This window comes from Peromyscus eremicus, chromosome 3, assembly GCF_949786415.1.
Source record: "Peromyscus eremicus chromosome 3, PerEre_H2_v1, whole genome shotgun sequence".
In the NCBI taxonomy this organism is placed as follows: Eukaryota; Metazoa; Chordata; class Mammalia; order Rodentia; family Cricetidae; genus Peromyscus; species Peromyscus eremicus.
The window spans coordinates 14,498,140-14,514,886 of NC_081418.1; positions in this window are offsets into that span (position 1 = coordinate 14,498,140).

Here is a 16,747-nt window from a genome sequence, read left to right on the forward strand (position 1 = left end):
CAAAGCCAAAAAAAAAATTATACAATGGAAAAAAGAAAGTATCTTCAACAAATGGTGCTGGTCTTACTGGATGTTGGCACGTAGAAGAATCCAAGTAGATCCATATCTACCACTCTGAAGAAAATTCAAGTCCAAGTGGATCAAAGACTTTAATATAAATCCAGATACACTGAGCTTGATAGAAGAGAAAGTGGGAAATAGCCTTGAACTCACTAGCGCAACTTCCTGAACAGAACACCAGTAGCACATGCACTAAGACTGACAATTAATAAATGACACCTCATGAAACTGAAAAGCCAGCAAGGCAAAGGACACCAGCAGCCTACAGAATGGGAAAAGATCTTCACCAACCCCACATACAACAGAGGGCTGATTTCCATATATAAAGAACTCAAAAAACTAGACATCAACAAACCAAATAAACCAATTAAAAATGTGGTACAAATCTAAACAGAATTCTCAACAGAAGACTGGGAGTTGGGTAGTGATGGGAATATGAGGGATCAGTTGGGGGTGGAAAGGGAGAGTAATGAAAGAGACAACTGAAAAGTATGTTTTGGCGGGGTAACTTTTCAGAGTCAGGTAGAAACCTGTTGCAAGGGAAACTCCCAGGAATCTACAATGATGACCTTAGCAATGGGGGATAAGGAGCCTTAACTAGCCACCACCTGTAACCAGGTAAGACTTCCAATGGATGGATCAGGACATTAAGCAAGCCACATAACCTTTGACCTACAATTTGTCCTGCCTACAATATGTGCTGGAGTGCAGAACTTTTGGGAGTGGCCGACCATGACTAGTCCCGTGCAAGAACCATACCACATGAGAAACCTCACCCTACACCCTGCCTGGAGAGCCATGACCAGAGGCTGGATAACCCAGATACCTAAGATAAAACCAAACATGATTGTCAAAAAAAAAAAAAGTAAGTGAAATGATTCCTAATGATACTCTGCTATACTTGTAGATTGCTGCCTATTCCAATTATCATCAGAGAGGCTTCACCTTCAGAACAACATCCAAATGTGAGATTAATTCCACAAAAGTCTTGTCCTAATTAGAGCTACTAGATTACTTTTAGAATGTCCTTTATCACATCATGATAAAAAGCATTCACTCAGGTGATATGAGAGGAAACACACAAAGAGGTGAGGAAGGCCACTGTCACCATCCTGGTGTCCACTGGAGCTGCTCCTAGTCTCCTGTCTACCTCAGGGAGCCTAAGAGAAAATGTGTGAAAAGATGTTCATTTCAGCCATTCTGAGAGATTCTCCCTCTCTCCTCTGTAGTAAATAAAGTAGTAGGTCCTGTTTTGTCCCTTTTTCATTGAAGGGATATGAGAGACACTCATAAAGATCCAGTCATACATGTGGGTACGGTTTTTCTTTTATGACATGCAATCAAACACTTTTCCTTCTCCCTCCTCTCTATTACACTGTGCACCCTGCAAGTACAGTATTGCATGCCTTACAATGTAAGAATTCTACCATGGCACTCTTCAATTAGTATTTGTTTGCTACAAGAATGCTAATAATACCCATAGCAGAGATGCTTAAGCAATTCCATGCTGCCATAGTAATTGTCAAAGATACTATAGTATTTAAATTGGTTTATCCAGAAAGAGGATGCAAGACATTCAGAAAAATCCCACTGGGAGTTTTTTGGCCAGGCTTTCCATAGTCAATATGTCCTTCAACACTAGTTTTCACACTATCTACTAAAATCTAATATAAACTTCAGTGAAAATAAACACTATGCATTCCAAATTTTTCCAAACACTAAGACCAGAGAATATTTTTGTAGACCTTTAAACATTTTGGAGACCTCTAATATAGACTCTTCAGAATGATAAATAGCAAGACTAAAATAGTCTCATTTTGCTAACAATTTGATCCAAATATAATCACACTTGCAATTTGAATGAAGAAGAAAATATACATGTATATTTAAAAAGTGACCTAATTCAGGTTCAATAAACTATGCATTTTTATGTCATCAGCCAGATTTCACATACTGTAAAATACCACACACTTAGAAAAATCAGAGGAAAGGCACAGCAATAAATTTTAAAAGAACATAAAATTTTACAAGCACTAATACAACTATAGAATTCCTTATACATAGAAAAAAATGGATTAACCTGGCAAGGGTACCTGTATTGGTATTTGGAGGTTCATGTTTGTATATATGTGTGTGATTATGCTTTTTTGTTTTATTCTAAATCTTAATATGAAATTACATTGTTTTATGCCCACAGGGGGGGAAAAGGTAAACACAACGAAGAATACAAAACACAGCTCATATAGCTCATCAATACTGTTCATATTAGTGTAACATGAACATAACATGCTTACTATGTGTTATTTTAATTATGCTTATTTCAAATATATGGAGAAATTAATATATGATATCCACAGCTATCCTACTGTTTACAGTTAGTCATTTTATAGTGTTAGCTGACTCCCCATGTCTTCCCACCCCACTGAAAATGCTCTCACAATGTTATTCTCTAGGCCACTAACAAGAAATCTATCATATTTTCCATCCTCCACTCTAATTTTTCATCAAAACACCGTATGGAAAGTGAGCATTTGCAAGGAAGCAATAAGCCTGTTTGCAGAATGATCTCTCCCACTCACATGTCATTTTATATTGAATCCCTATTTCTCTCTTGCCTGTACACCAAAAATTTTGGAAATAAAAATGTAAGATTCTTATGAACATTTATAAGCATACATGGCATGTCTGTCAGAATATCTTCACTTATAGGTTACAGCCTGTCTAACGTCTGTTCAAAAAATGCAATTAGTTTTTGGAGGTCCAAAGTCAAACACATTGTCTTAGGAAGTAGTTTTAAAGCAAGCCATACAGCTCTCTACTTGGTAATTTAAATGACTGACCGCTCAATTTATGAGCATTCCCAGCGATAAAATTCAGCCTGAACTTAATAATAGCACATTTTATGTGACAACGATGACAATTACAATCTATAGTTACTGCAGTCGCCCTTTGGTCTAGGGAAAAATGACAGTATTAATTATACACACTTGCCATTTATCAGACTTAACTTGGCAGCCGATTGAGCTGAGAACTATCTCCAACTTGACTTCTACATTTACCATTTTCTAATCCACTGAAACGAAGATAATTAGAATAGAAAAAGATGAGCAGCTCCCTCTTCCCAGGCCTTTATCTTGATTTCATGTACAGTATAGTTCTTGGTTCATTTTAAACTTATACCACTTGCATTAAAACCCCACTGTTGTTTACTTCCTAAACTATCACAAAGGGAATATATTTCCTACTGAAGCATCATGAAACTTGGGCTACATGCAACTTTCACATTTTCATTTTATGTCTTATGTTTATATTTGAGCTACTTGAGGATTCAGGTCCTTATTATTTTATTTGCCCTGATAGTTTGCATTATGATACAATGAGGAATAAGTGTCTAAAAGCATGAAGTACTGCCTAAATAGTTTAAGAAAAAGACATGAAAAGACAAACAAATGACTCCTAAACAGATTTATTTTCATTCAATCATTTTTGTTATTTATTAAATCATAAACCTGTCTTATTTAGGACTTTTGTCCTCCATATATTAGTAGAGATCCAATATGTCTTTTAAGATTCAACACAATCATGACATCATGTTATTTGCTTCTGTGTTCAGGGTAACACAGTGTCTTCTCAGACAGCTTAGGGAAATCTTATTTATTGAGCTGTTGCCACAGTTTTTATGTACAGTCTTTCATGAATCTTTGCAAATCTTGAAACATCTCTTCCTAGAATAAAAATATTTAGTGGGTTAGAAAGATTAAACAAAATTAGACCACAGCTAGAGTTCCTGAAGCATTACTAGTCTGAAACATGCCAGGAAAATATGACAAGAAACAGCTCCAATAGAGAGAAAATTAAATAGATAAAATATATTTGCATAAATAGATAAACTTACAAGAGATTGTTCATCTATACAGGCAGCATGCTATACTGGAAAACACTATAGAAACAGCCAAGAGCACGATGTCACTTACAGGTGGAACCTCAAAGTATTGACTCAGGAACAGAGAAAAATGTCAGCTATGGGGGCTGGGAGCAGAAAAAATGGGCAGATGTTAGTCAAAGAGGTTTTTGTTTGTTTGTTTTTATTTTTGTTTTGTATTTTAATTTTTATTTGAAAATAGCTTTTTTCATAAATATATTTTGATTACAGTTTCCCATCCCCCAACTCCACTCAGATCCTTCCTAAGTCCTCTCCCACCCAAATTCACACTCCTTCTTTCTTGCTTTGATAAGAAAGCAAACAGGCATCTAAAAAATAATAACATAATATAAAAACAGGAATAGGATAAAAAGAACCAAAGAAAAAGAGCAAAAGAAAAAGCAAAAGAAACATGAGTACACACACACACACACACACACACACACACACACACACAAGAAAGCCCATACAAACACAAAACTGAAAACCATAATATATATGCAAAAGACTATAAAGTTTAAAAAAATATTCTGACAAAGCATTGTGAGAGAAAGACCCTCCAAAAATGCCATTAAGTTTGTTTTATTTTGGCCATCTACTGATGGGCATGGGTCCTGGCTTTAAGAGGGGTTTGTATATCCAGTGAGCCTCTGTTGGAGAATTTCCCTTGTGAGTTCCCCATCTCAAATTATACTACAGAGCTAGAATAATAAAAACGGCATGGTACTGGCATAAAAACAATCCAGGAACATCAACATGGCTTGTGGTGGCTACGTGGACCTATAGTTAGAGGCCATGTTGATGTCCCTGATCCATGCTGCCACAGGAGACCATGTTAAGTCTGTGGTCTCTAATGCCACTTGGAGAACACAATGATGCCCATGGTTCATGATTCTTCCTGACCCCATTATAAGGCCCATGATCCATGATACCACTGAAGACTCTGTGGTTGTTTGTGGTTTGTGCAGCCTTGGGAAACCAGTTGGTAATCCATGATCTATCCATGATCCATGGTGCCACTGACTGTTATAGGCAAGGAAGCATCTGTTGCAATGGTATTGATTACTCCGGACTCATAATTGAAAATGAAAGACATTGAAGGCTTCTGCAGCCTTCAAAAAAAAAGCTTCCCAGCCACCAAAGAAGAAAAGGAAAGTCTACTCAGGAAGCCATTGAGGAAAGTCCTTTAAATTGTGATAAAGATGCTGAAGTGTAGCTCTTCACAGTTGTTGACTTCTGGCAGTAGGATAGGAAAGGGCTCAGTTATCTTTAACAGACTGGCCACTGGAAGTTAGACCATGCTCCCATGAGTATGTGGGCAAGACAATTTGTACTGGTGCATTTGGGTCAGGACACAAGGGTGGGAGTGTATATCTGGGAGGAATGAGAAGCAAGTGTGATCTGAATGCATTGAATGAAATTCCAAAATAAACAGTAACAATTATTTAAAAATAAAAAAAAGTAAACCAGATAGCCAAAGAGTTAAAACTTAATTATGAGATGAGAGAATTACTGGAATCTTTGTAATAATTCTGACAGTAATTAATAATACTTCATTGCCTATTTGGTATGAGTTTCTTAATGCCCCCTCCAGCAAAGACAAAAGTAAATATAGGAGGTAACAAATGTGTTAACTAACTTAGCAATTATTTTAATATATATTATATGTCAAATTTTATTCTATACTTACCTTTATCACAATTTTGCTCTTCATTATACTCCAATAATTTGGGAAAATTCTTTTAAAGATAAAATTCTAGGACTAGAGCTACCTATGCAGCTACTTCTCACACAGGATCTTTAAAAACGTTCTTCATCATGCTTCTGTGTTTTCATCTAATTCACTTGAGCAGCATATCTATAAGTTCTCTTGATTTCTAGAATGCCATATGGTCATGAATTTCTGGAGCACAGTCTACATAAATGGGTGAAATCTAGAAAATGAATTTTGTGATAGCGACCCATTCTTAACATTAAATTTCTGCCAGCAGCATTTTTCCAACACAAGAAGTGAAGACTGATCTTACAATGTTAATGCTGGGAAAATTTGCATTAGACATGGAAGGGTGCTCCTGTATAATCCCCACATCTAGGGTAGGTTAGCCATTTAGGAGAATAGCCCATTTAGGAGAATGATCCTATCTCTGTCTTGAATCAATCATTTGGGCATTTTTTGGTTATACCTATGTAAGAAAGTCCTTAGGAGTTTTTTTTTTTAATTAGAGCAGTGAAATAGACATCTATAGAGGATTCAGATTAAAAAATAAAGTATATTCTGTCAAATAATGCTAACTGGGTATATGGAGATGTTACGATTCTCATGGATTGCCCCAGCAAATGTTTGTCTTTAGGGACAAAGGTAGATTTTGTGAACATATTGGCTTCAGGACACTTATCGAAACAGAATGAGGGGATTTCAAGGCATCTTTACATCTTCATTTCACAACAAAGGAAAGATAAAAAGAAACAAGTGAAGGTACTATGTTTTATGAATTTGGGGTGAAGAGCGAGACCTTTGGAAAACTCCTGTTGACTTGCTTGGAGAACAGACTATAATGTTGTCAGCATTTCTGTGGTAAGCAGAAAAAAATGTATCTTCCAAAAAGTCTACATTTTATTTTAAAAAAAAAAACCTAAATATGTTGCATGGCAAAAAAAGACTTTGCAAATAAAATAAAATTAATAATATTATGAAAGTAACATTATTCACCTCTGAGAGCAGAGCTAGAAGAATTAACTACTAAAGTAAAAAAAAAAAAATCACAATTAAGGGAACCTGAAATACGATCATAGAAATATCCTTACAACATGACATTAGATCAGAGGCTAACTTACATCTTTACTTGTCAGTGCATCAAACAATCATAAAGCTTTGCCAAACATATAGGAGAGCTGAAAAAGTATTTCCACAAAAACTTGAATTTACAGAATTCATGGATGTATAGAATACTTGAATACTAGAATATTTCAGTGAGAGTTCTCCAGAGAAATGGAACCAAGAATTGATAGAAGGCTAGACTAATAAATAATGATGATACATAGATAGATGTTAGATAGATATATAATTGATAGATGATAGATTACACAGATAGATAGAAAGAAAGAAAGCCAGAAAGATAGATAGATAGATAGATAGATAGATAGATAGATAGATAGATAGATAGACAGATTGTAATTATTTATGATGGTAAATGTACATAATTACATAAGTTGATATACTCTAGAATCTGCATAGTTGATTGAAAAGCTGGTGAGCCTGCATATTTGGTGACATAGATCAGTCTGAGCCCAAACACCTGAAAATAGGAAGGCTTATGGTGCAGTTATGAGTCTAAGCACTAGAAAACAGTAAATATCCCAGCTCAAGCATACAGAAGACAGATTATCCTATCCTTAGTCTTTTTGTTCTATCTGGGTTCTTAATGGATTGAATGATAGCCACTTACACTGGAGAACATTCTACAGAACCATGGCTGTATCTCCTGGTGGAAGTATTCCTCCCTAAAATAAGACCTCTAGTCCAACAGAGCATAATAAGGTCATAAGAACAGCAAGAAAAGTCTTAACTAAGATGTCACTGGGACAATAATGGGTGGTGTCACTTCTCTTTTGTTCCCATATTTTGGATGTTAGTTTGAGAGTATTCATAGCTTTCCATAAGTCTTGCAGCAACTGTTACTCAGCTGTAACTGAGTTCTCAAAGGCCTTTTTACTTGCATATCAAACCAGCTGCTCAATGTGGTGAACATGAGCAAGATGAGTAAAGTTCACAAGCATGGGCACTCTAGATACTATGACTGGCATGTGAGTTCCTTGGCTAGAAGCCATGCTATGCATTGAAATACTACGATACTGGAAACAACATGAAGACAATATACAGGTAGTAGTTCTGAAAGAAGCATGCTGAGCCACAGAGGCAAACTCAGTGAACCCATAACCAGGGTGTTTATTTTTATAAACAAATGCTGCCCCTTTCAAGAGGGATGGAGTCCAAAATAACAGTCTTCAGAAGTACCTGTTTGATCATCCTTAGGAACAAGGAGACTCATAGTTCATCTATGATTCTGGACAGCTCAGAACATAGCCTTGACTGTAGCCAGGCACACTGTGTTGTTAAGCACATTCATAATCTAATCCTGTCAAAGTCCTACTTTGACGGTGAACCTATTGGGAGATGAAGGGGGGAGTTTGGGAAAGCACCAGACCAATTGTCTGAAACAAATCATTAGCTATTCAATAAATAAATGGTGAGAATTTTTTTTTCACATAAATGGCAAAGAGGAAGCTATCCTCTTGTCCCTAGAAACATAAAGAACCTGAGCACTTAATGCAGTCCTTTGGTAGGCTAATCAAAGTCTCTGGGTAGACTTCATTTATATGCTTCCTTTAGCTAGTGGTTTGATGTATTTTTGTTCAGCGACACAGAGAAACTCATGCAAATTTATTTCCTGTCTTAGTTAGGGTTTCTATTGCTGTGAAGAGGCACCATGACCATGGCAACACTTAAAAGGAAAACACTTAATTGGGGCTGGCTTACAGCATCAGAGCTTTAGTCCAATACCATCACAGTGAGCAGTGAGAAACATGGCAGCATGCAGACAGACATGATGCTAGAGAAAAAGCTGAGAGTTCTACATTTGGATCAGCAGACACCAGGAAAAGACTGAGTCACACTGGGCCTAGCTTGAGCATCTGAGACCTGAAAACCCAATCCCTAGTGACACACCTCCTCCAACAAGCCATACCTACTCCAACAAGACCACATCTAATAGTTCCACTCTCTATGGCTAAGTATTCAAACATACGAGTCTATGAAGACAATTCCTATTCAAACCACTACATTTCCCCATCTTTTTCTACCCCAAGCCTGAGTCCAAATATTCTAGAGGGCTTTTTAGAATTCTGATTGCTAGTCATCTCTATCCCTCCCCACCTACCCACACATGAGTGTGTCATTTAGTAATTCAGAAGAAGAGCCTAAGAAATGGCATTTCTAACAGTTCTATCATGCATATGCTGCATGAAAGGACCACACTTTAAAAATGAAATTTGCATTAGATATCCATAGATAGATTCAGGTTTTGTGAGGCCTCTAATTTATGAAAACCTAAGACTAATAGTATAAATCCAATATTAGACATAGGAACTGAAATAGACCTTAACAAATTACAGTGTCATAAAGCTCTGAGCCTGAAAGGGAGTTAGGAGTTCTCTAATTTACATGAACTGTGAAGCAGAGGTTCATTTGGGCATTGTAAGTAGGAAACAGTAATACACATAAAAAAACCATTTGTTTACTCAGAGATTTTGTAGTGATTAAATTGAGATTTATTCTGCTCTTTAATAAAAAAAACAACAATAGATCTTTTCCTTTGATTATGAGAATCTAGCTGATGGTGCAATATTTAAAACTATTTCTATAGCCCTGGATGGAAAAGTGTTACACTGATAAAAAAAGAAATGCCAGCTGCCAGTGCCTCAAATTGGGGCACATGGTGTTGTAGGATGGCATTGCCTTATACACTGGCCCATATGAAGCTTTATCCATGTCACTGCAGCCATTTTCAAATCCTATTTGGGAGTAACAGCATTACAAACAACTTTTGAGCTTTCAATTTACCTGTGTGAGCTTTTATAATGTCCCTAGCTGATACCGAAAGATGAAGAAAATTTATATATCAATGATCTCATATTTCTAGAAGTCAGCTATAATTGAAAAAAAGATACTTACATATATACTGGCCTTTATGCAATTTTGAAAACATACTTGAAATATCTGAACCTTTTAATAAACTCTAAGCATTCCAAAGATGCCACCAACATGTCTTCCTTTGTACCTATAAAATTACCACAGGAAAATCTGCTTCTCTTATGCCAAGGTCTAAAGACATTTGTCTTGTGACCAAACAGCTAACCTTCCTCTTCAGATATTTCCTGCCAACACCATTGATTTCACTGAGGGCTGCTGGGCTTAGAGAATGAAAAGCAGCCCAGATGGTTTTGAAAAGTAGAACTGGGATTTGACTTTTAAGTGTCTAAATTAGATGAACCAGATGCATCCTACCCTCTGCACCACAAAAAAAAAAAGAAAGAAAAGAAAGAAAGAAATCAACATACTATTTCACAAAACTTCAAAAGTCTGCCCCTTTCACTCAAGAAGCAGATTTCCCCACCTCAGAATGGAACTGCATGTATTCAGTTATAGCAAAGTTATAGAATGAGAAATGGAAGGGACAGAAAAATCAATTTATTGAACACTCTGACCTAGCTTTGATGTGCAGTGCAGCAGAGGCATCTCAGTACAAACCTATAATAAATGTCTCTGATCAGCCAACAAACTCTCTCTGGCTATAATACACAGCAAAAGAGGTAGGGATCAGGAAGTAGGAATTATCTGACTGGTTTGATCTTTACAGCTGCCCCATATTTTAACCCAAATCAGAGATAAGCTGTCTGGATTTTTTTTTTAATGTTTTAATCTGAGTAATTCTTTTTAAGGAACCTAAGCTCATTCACTCTCATGATTATTTTTAACAATGTGCACTAAGATTACATAGGTTTTTTAAAGTCTTTTCAAATCATTAGTGAATTGGCTGTCCCTATAAACCCATGTGCTCACAGGGCTCAGACTTTTCTGAAAGTTGGAATTATATTGTATCCAGTTAAAGAGTTGAATACTATTTGACATAGGAATAGTAGGCAGTATTTACTTAAATAATGATTGGTATATATAAAAATACTACATAAAGTAAGATTAAAAGAATAATCAATGCATATAAAATAAAACTAAAAATACTAGGAATAGGACTTTTCATTATACTTTAGGATATACTTCTAGAATATGGCAACAGAGTAAAAATAAGTTCTCTCTCCTCTAATTTTTATTACCCTATTCTAATGTTCCAAGGCCATTTAAACTATAGTTAGAAGCCAAGGAAAAGGAATTACATAAAATTGGAAAATAACAAAATAAAAAGATTTTGCTTGGTTGTTTGTATTATTTTGTTTTATTTTAAATTCCTTAAAAGCATTCTTCAACCTACACAATTATCTCACCATGCAGAGGGCTTAGTACAGTCTCATGCAGGCTCCACAACCATTGACCCAACTTTCATAAGTTCCCACTAGTTTGGTTTGGTCATCTCTGCAGATTTCCTCATCATGATCTTGATGCATTTGTTCATAGAATCCCTCCTCTCTCTCTCCGACTGGACTCCTGGAGCTCTGCCTGGTGTTTGGCTGTGGATCTCTGCATCTGCCTCCATCAGTCATTGGAGAAAAGCTCTGTGATGACAGTTAGGGTATTCACTGGTCTGATGACTGGGAGCCTCCCTGGCGGTACAATCAGAATCCATCCTTGGTGCATGCAGGGGCTTTTTGGAGCCCCCTACCTATGATGGGACACCTTGTGCAGCCTTGAGGTAGGGGGAAGGGCTTGGATTGCCTCTACTGGGTGTGCCTCCCCATGGGAGGCCTTGCTTTCTTGTGGGGAGGCGTGGGGGATGGGTTGAGAGGGAAGGCTAGGAGCCTGGGAGGAGGGAAGAGGGGGTTTTGATTGGTGTGTAAAATGAATGAAAAAATTTTCTTAATAAAATATTTTTAAAAAGCATTCTTCAATACAAGATTCTCAGTACAATTGCCATTTTAGCAATATTTTTATTTTAAACATATTCACCCCTCTTCCCCACTTCCATCCCCTCCTCACCAACTTTGAGATTTCTTCCTTTTTCTTTTTTTTTTCTTTCCTTATAAGAGTCCAGTCTCTGTTGTTCCAATAGTCTTGGGAGTGAGCCCTTTCTGGTAGCCAATCTCCCTTACCCTCTCCCAGGAGCTATAAAATGCAATAGCTCAATACAATCATCTTCAAATGTGTTTGCTAGACATTTTGTATTCCAGAGTCTTGATACCAAAACAAAAATGTTCTTGTTGGGATTGTCAAAACCAGGTCCTTTCTAAAGGCATCTGGTTTCTGTGTACATTGAATGACAATTGGCAGGAAAAAAAAGAAATCAGAAAACAGGACTTAAGGATGGGGAATTTCTAAAGACTCGTGGGAGCAAAGTTTTCTTAATTGTGCTTTAAGTAAATGATAATAATAAAGTTACTTTGGGTCCAGGGTTTAACAGGGTTTATAATACAGAAAATTACAAATCTTGGGCTTAACAGTTGAATCTCTTCCACAAAACCAGGGTAGCCTACTTCTAAAAATAATTCCAGGCCTGTGGTCATTATGACAAAGTAGTCAAAACCAATATTCAGAAATATCTATTGTTTGAACCCAGCTGATTTTTAGTAATTGGTGCTTCTGTGAAGTATTTATGTATGAATGTATGTACTTTGCTTCTTTTTTATATCTATTGAAATAAAATATATTCAAAATGTGCAGATAAACAAATGTAGATTTGTTTTGAATTTTATTTTTTGTAAATATAGATGAGTCACCACTGTGAGTTATTAGAATGTCAAATGGAATAAAATTGTGATCAAGTATACTTAGAACTTGGCCTTTGGACATCTGTGTAACCAGTCTTCCCACCTCACTTTGCATGTTCTGATGTAGATTCAGGAATAGTCAAGTAAGTATCTTGACAAGTAGAAAAGTGTTGGAGACAAATCAGTAAATAACTTTACTGCAACTGATCCAAAAAGGATTTCCTTACTAGAAGGAAGAGTCTAAGTGTGGCTGGTAATACTTGCATGTTTCATGTAATTATAATAGGCAGGCAGTACATTAATATAATTAACTTAGTACTTATTTTAAAGTGTTTGCCTTTAGACTTTTTACATTCTTTTAAATTTGCATTATAAAATATATATTCTTAGAAAGAATCATAATTATAATTTTGAGGGATAATCTTGACTAAATATTTTCCAGTTATGAGAAGAATGCTAGATTCAAAATTTTTTAAAATGTATTCAACAGGTAAAGTTTATCTTACTTTGTAGATCCGTGCTCTTCTTAGGAAAGGAGCCCTTCATAACTGAAAAGTTCTTTATTGGACATAAAGTAGGAAAACAACATTTGGAAGCAGGAACCAAAAGGATTGTAATTGTTTTCTAAAATGAGAAAGAGAATATCCATTTATAAAGAAAACCTAGGAAGCCAAACTATTAAAGCCACAGACGTTAGGACATCTCCTACACACATTCTAACCTATCTCCTATCACAAACCTCACACGTGATAAAATAGAAAGGTTAAAGTTACAATAATAAAGAAGATACTGAAGCACAATTTTAAAATATTCTTATCAAAAGAAAGTTCTGGAATGCTAGTTTTACCAAATCACTTCAATCAAACATCTAAATAACAAACATCTGTCTTTCTAAAATGTTTTTAAAAATAAAGAAGATAAGTGATTTTCTTCTGAATTTATTTTGTAAAGATGGAATTATGCAGACAGCAAAGCTAGACTGAAATACTACAAGAAAAGAAAACTCAAAGTCATTATTCCTGATGCTATAGATTCAAATATCCTCCACAAAACAGTAGCAACCACATTCAGGGTTATGGTTAGGAGTCTCTACTATGATGAAAGAGGGAGCTAGCTACATTTTAACACACATGAAAGATAAGCAATATCTGCTTGTCTCAGTAGAAACAATTCCATTTAATTTAATTTAATAAAATTATTTTAAAAGGATAAAAAGGAATTAAAACACATAAAAATGAATGTTTACGGGAGATTTATAAAATGAAATCCATAAAATGATGAAGAAAGAAAAAGAACAAACAAGACTAGCAATTAAAAAAGTCAATAAAGTCAGGGATCGTGATGCCTCCAGAGGTTGTGTTATTGTACAGGATTCTTTTGGCTATCCTGGGTTTTTTGTTTTTCCATATGCAGGATCGCTTGGCTTGGCCTGGGAGGAGGGAACTGGACCTACCTGGACTGTGTCTGCCAGGTTGATCTCAGTCCGCCGGGGAGGCTTTGCCCTGGAGGAGGTGGGAATGGGGGGTGGGCTGGGGGGAAGGTGAGGGGGGCAGGAGGGGAGAGAACAAGGGAATCCGTGGCTTATATGTAGAACTGAATTGTATTGCAAAATAAAAATAAAAAAATTTTTAAAAAAAGTCAATAAAATAATTCTTGATGATATTCATCTGTACTAATAGATTGGTGCCTAGCTCAATTGTCAGAGGGGCATCATCCAGCAACTGATGGGAGCAGATGCAGAGAACCACAGCCTAACACTAGGAGGAGCCAGGGGAACCCTGCAGAGGGGGGAAAGGAAGGACTGTAGGAGCCAGAGGAGTCCAGGACACCATAATAACACTACCCACAGAATCAACTATGCAGGACTCACAGGAGCTCACAGAGACTGAAACCACAAACACGGACCCTGTGTGTGTCTCAGCTGGGTCCTCTGCATATATGTTATGGTTGTATAGCTTGATGTTCTTGTGGGACTCCTACCAGTGGGAGTAGGGGTGTCTCTGACTCTTTTGCCTGATCTTGGAACCGTTTCCTTCTACAGGGTTGCCTTGTCCAACCTTGCTTGATACGAGGGTTTGTGCCTAGTCTTATAGCTTGTTAGACCATGTTTGATGGATATCCCTGGGAGACCTGCTTCTTTTTTTTTTTTTTTTTTTTTTTTTTTTTTTTTTTTTTTTAAGGAAAAAGGAGGAAGAGGGAGAGGAAAGGTGGAGGGAGAAACTGGGAGGAGTGGAGGAATGGGGAAAACTGTGATGTATGAGAGAATAAAAAGAAAAAAGGTAATAAAAATATTTTAAAAGGATAAGAAGGAATTAAAACACAAATAAACGGAAAGACGAATCATAGTGATTATTAATCTTATTATTATTATTATTATTATTATTATTATTATTATTATTATTATTTTGGTTTTTCGAGACAGGGTTTCTCTGTGTAGCTTTGCGCCTTTCCTGGAACTCACTTGGTAGCCCAGGCTGGCCTCGAACTCACAGAGATCCGCCTGGCTCTGCCTCCCGAGTGCTGGGATTAAAGGCGTGCGCCACCACCGCCCGGCTAATCTTATTATTAATCAGTGCAGCCTTGCAGTCTATTCATTATGCCTGTTTTCCTTGAATAAAAGAAACACAAAAACTAAACTGTGATCATAGTTTGAAAGAATTGATATTGTTAAAATATCTGTACAACCCAATGCAAGTTTTATAAATATTCCAACATAATTTTTTTGCTGAGATAGAAAATAGTTATCCTAAAATTTGGAGGAAACCAGAAAAAATAGGACAATTTTAAGCAAACCTGAGTAAACAGAGAAAAGCTATAGGCACCATACTCTGTGTTTCTAAATATATTATAAATTACTATAGTTAAAAAAAAGAGTATGCTACTGATCTCAAATCAGACAAATCAACCAAGGAAACAAAATTAAAAAATAAAATAAAATAAAATAAAAGAACCTGTTTATAGTCAAGTTGATTTTCAACAAAGTGCTAAGATGCACCTGGAGAAAGAATAGTTTATTTAACCATCCAGATGTTAGCAACTGGATGGACTTGTGAAAGAATGAAATTGGACCCTTATCTCACACTACACACAGAAGTCAAATAAAATGGGCAAAAGACTCAAATAAATGACCCAAAATTGTAGAGCAACTAGAGGAAAATAGAGAAGTCTATGACAGAGGTCTAGGCAAAGATCTCTTGGCTAGAATTCCAAATACACAAACAAAAAAAGCAAAATGCAATGGTGTCTAACTTAAAAAATTCTGCACATCAAAGGAAACATTCAATGGAGTAAGGAGAAAATGTCCTTGACACATTCAATAAAGGCACCACTTAGTTGAATCAGGAGAAAATATTTAAAACCATACATCTCATAAAAACTAATACCCAATATATATGAAGAACCAAACAAGACAATGGCAGAAATGATTTAATTTAGAAAGAACAAAGTATTCAAACATACTTCTCTAAGCATATGAGACATATATATATATATATATATATATATATATATATATATATATAAAGATACACAATTCATCATGCATTTAAAGTTTGCCAAGGAAAATACATTTGCAAAATCCTCACCAAAAGCAACAAGTTGGTGAGATGGCAGATGATTAACTTGGTTAAATTTCTCTACATTGTTTAAATAGAACCAAACACCTTTCTGCATTCTATAAATATATACACTTATTGTAAATTCAAAATGAGTAAGAAAGTAAAGGGCAAATCCCTTTTGGAGAGATAAATATTATGGAATTCATATTTAAATTGTCCTTGAAAATGTGATTGTCAACTTTTAAAAGGTAAGCAAAGAAAACTGCAATTTAGTTCACAAAAACTCCAGTATTTGACTGCCATACCAGGTCACCGTAAGTAGAGAACATTACCATGCAGGTGCACCTCCCAGTTAATACACAAGTTATGTCTCAAGTTACATATTTCCTGTTCCTTAGAAAATAAGATTTTTCTGACAGAAGTTCTTATCTGATGTGAATATGGGATCCAGATTTGACACACCAGTGTAGAACAATAAAACAGCCACATAAATGAATACAAAAATTCATAAAATATCTGAGTCTTCTCTGAGGCTTGATAAGCCAGACTATCAAGAAAGGTCATCATCTTTCCTCAGATTGCTTTTCTGTGTCCTATCTCTGGTCAGCCTCAAGTCATCTTTTCTAGCAAGCTGGAAATAAAATCTTTTTTCAAATAAAGTTGATTTGAGCAAAAATATGGGAGTCATGACATGGAGAGAGATGTGGTGGGGGCATAGAGGGAGGAAAAGAAGAAGAGAGGAAGGATGTGAGAGGTATGAGAGAAGAGAGAGAGA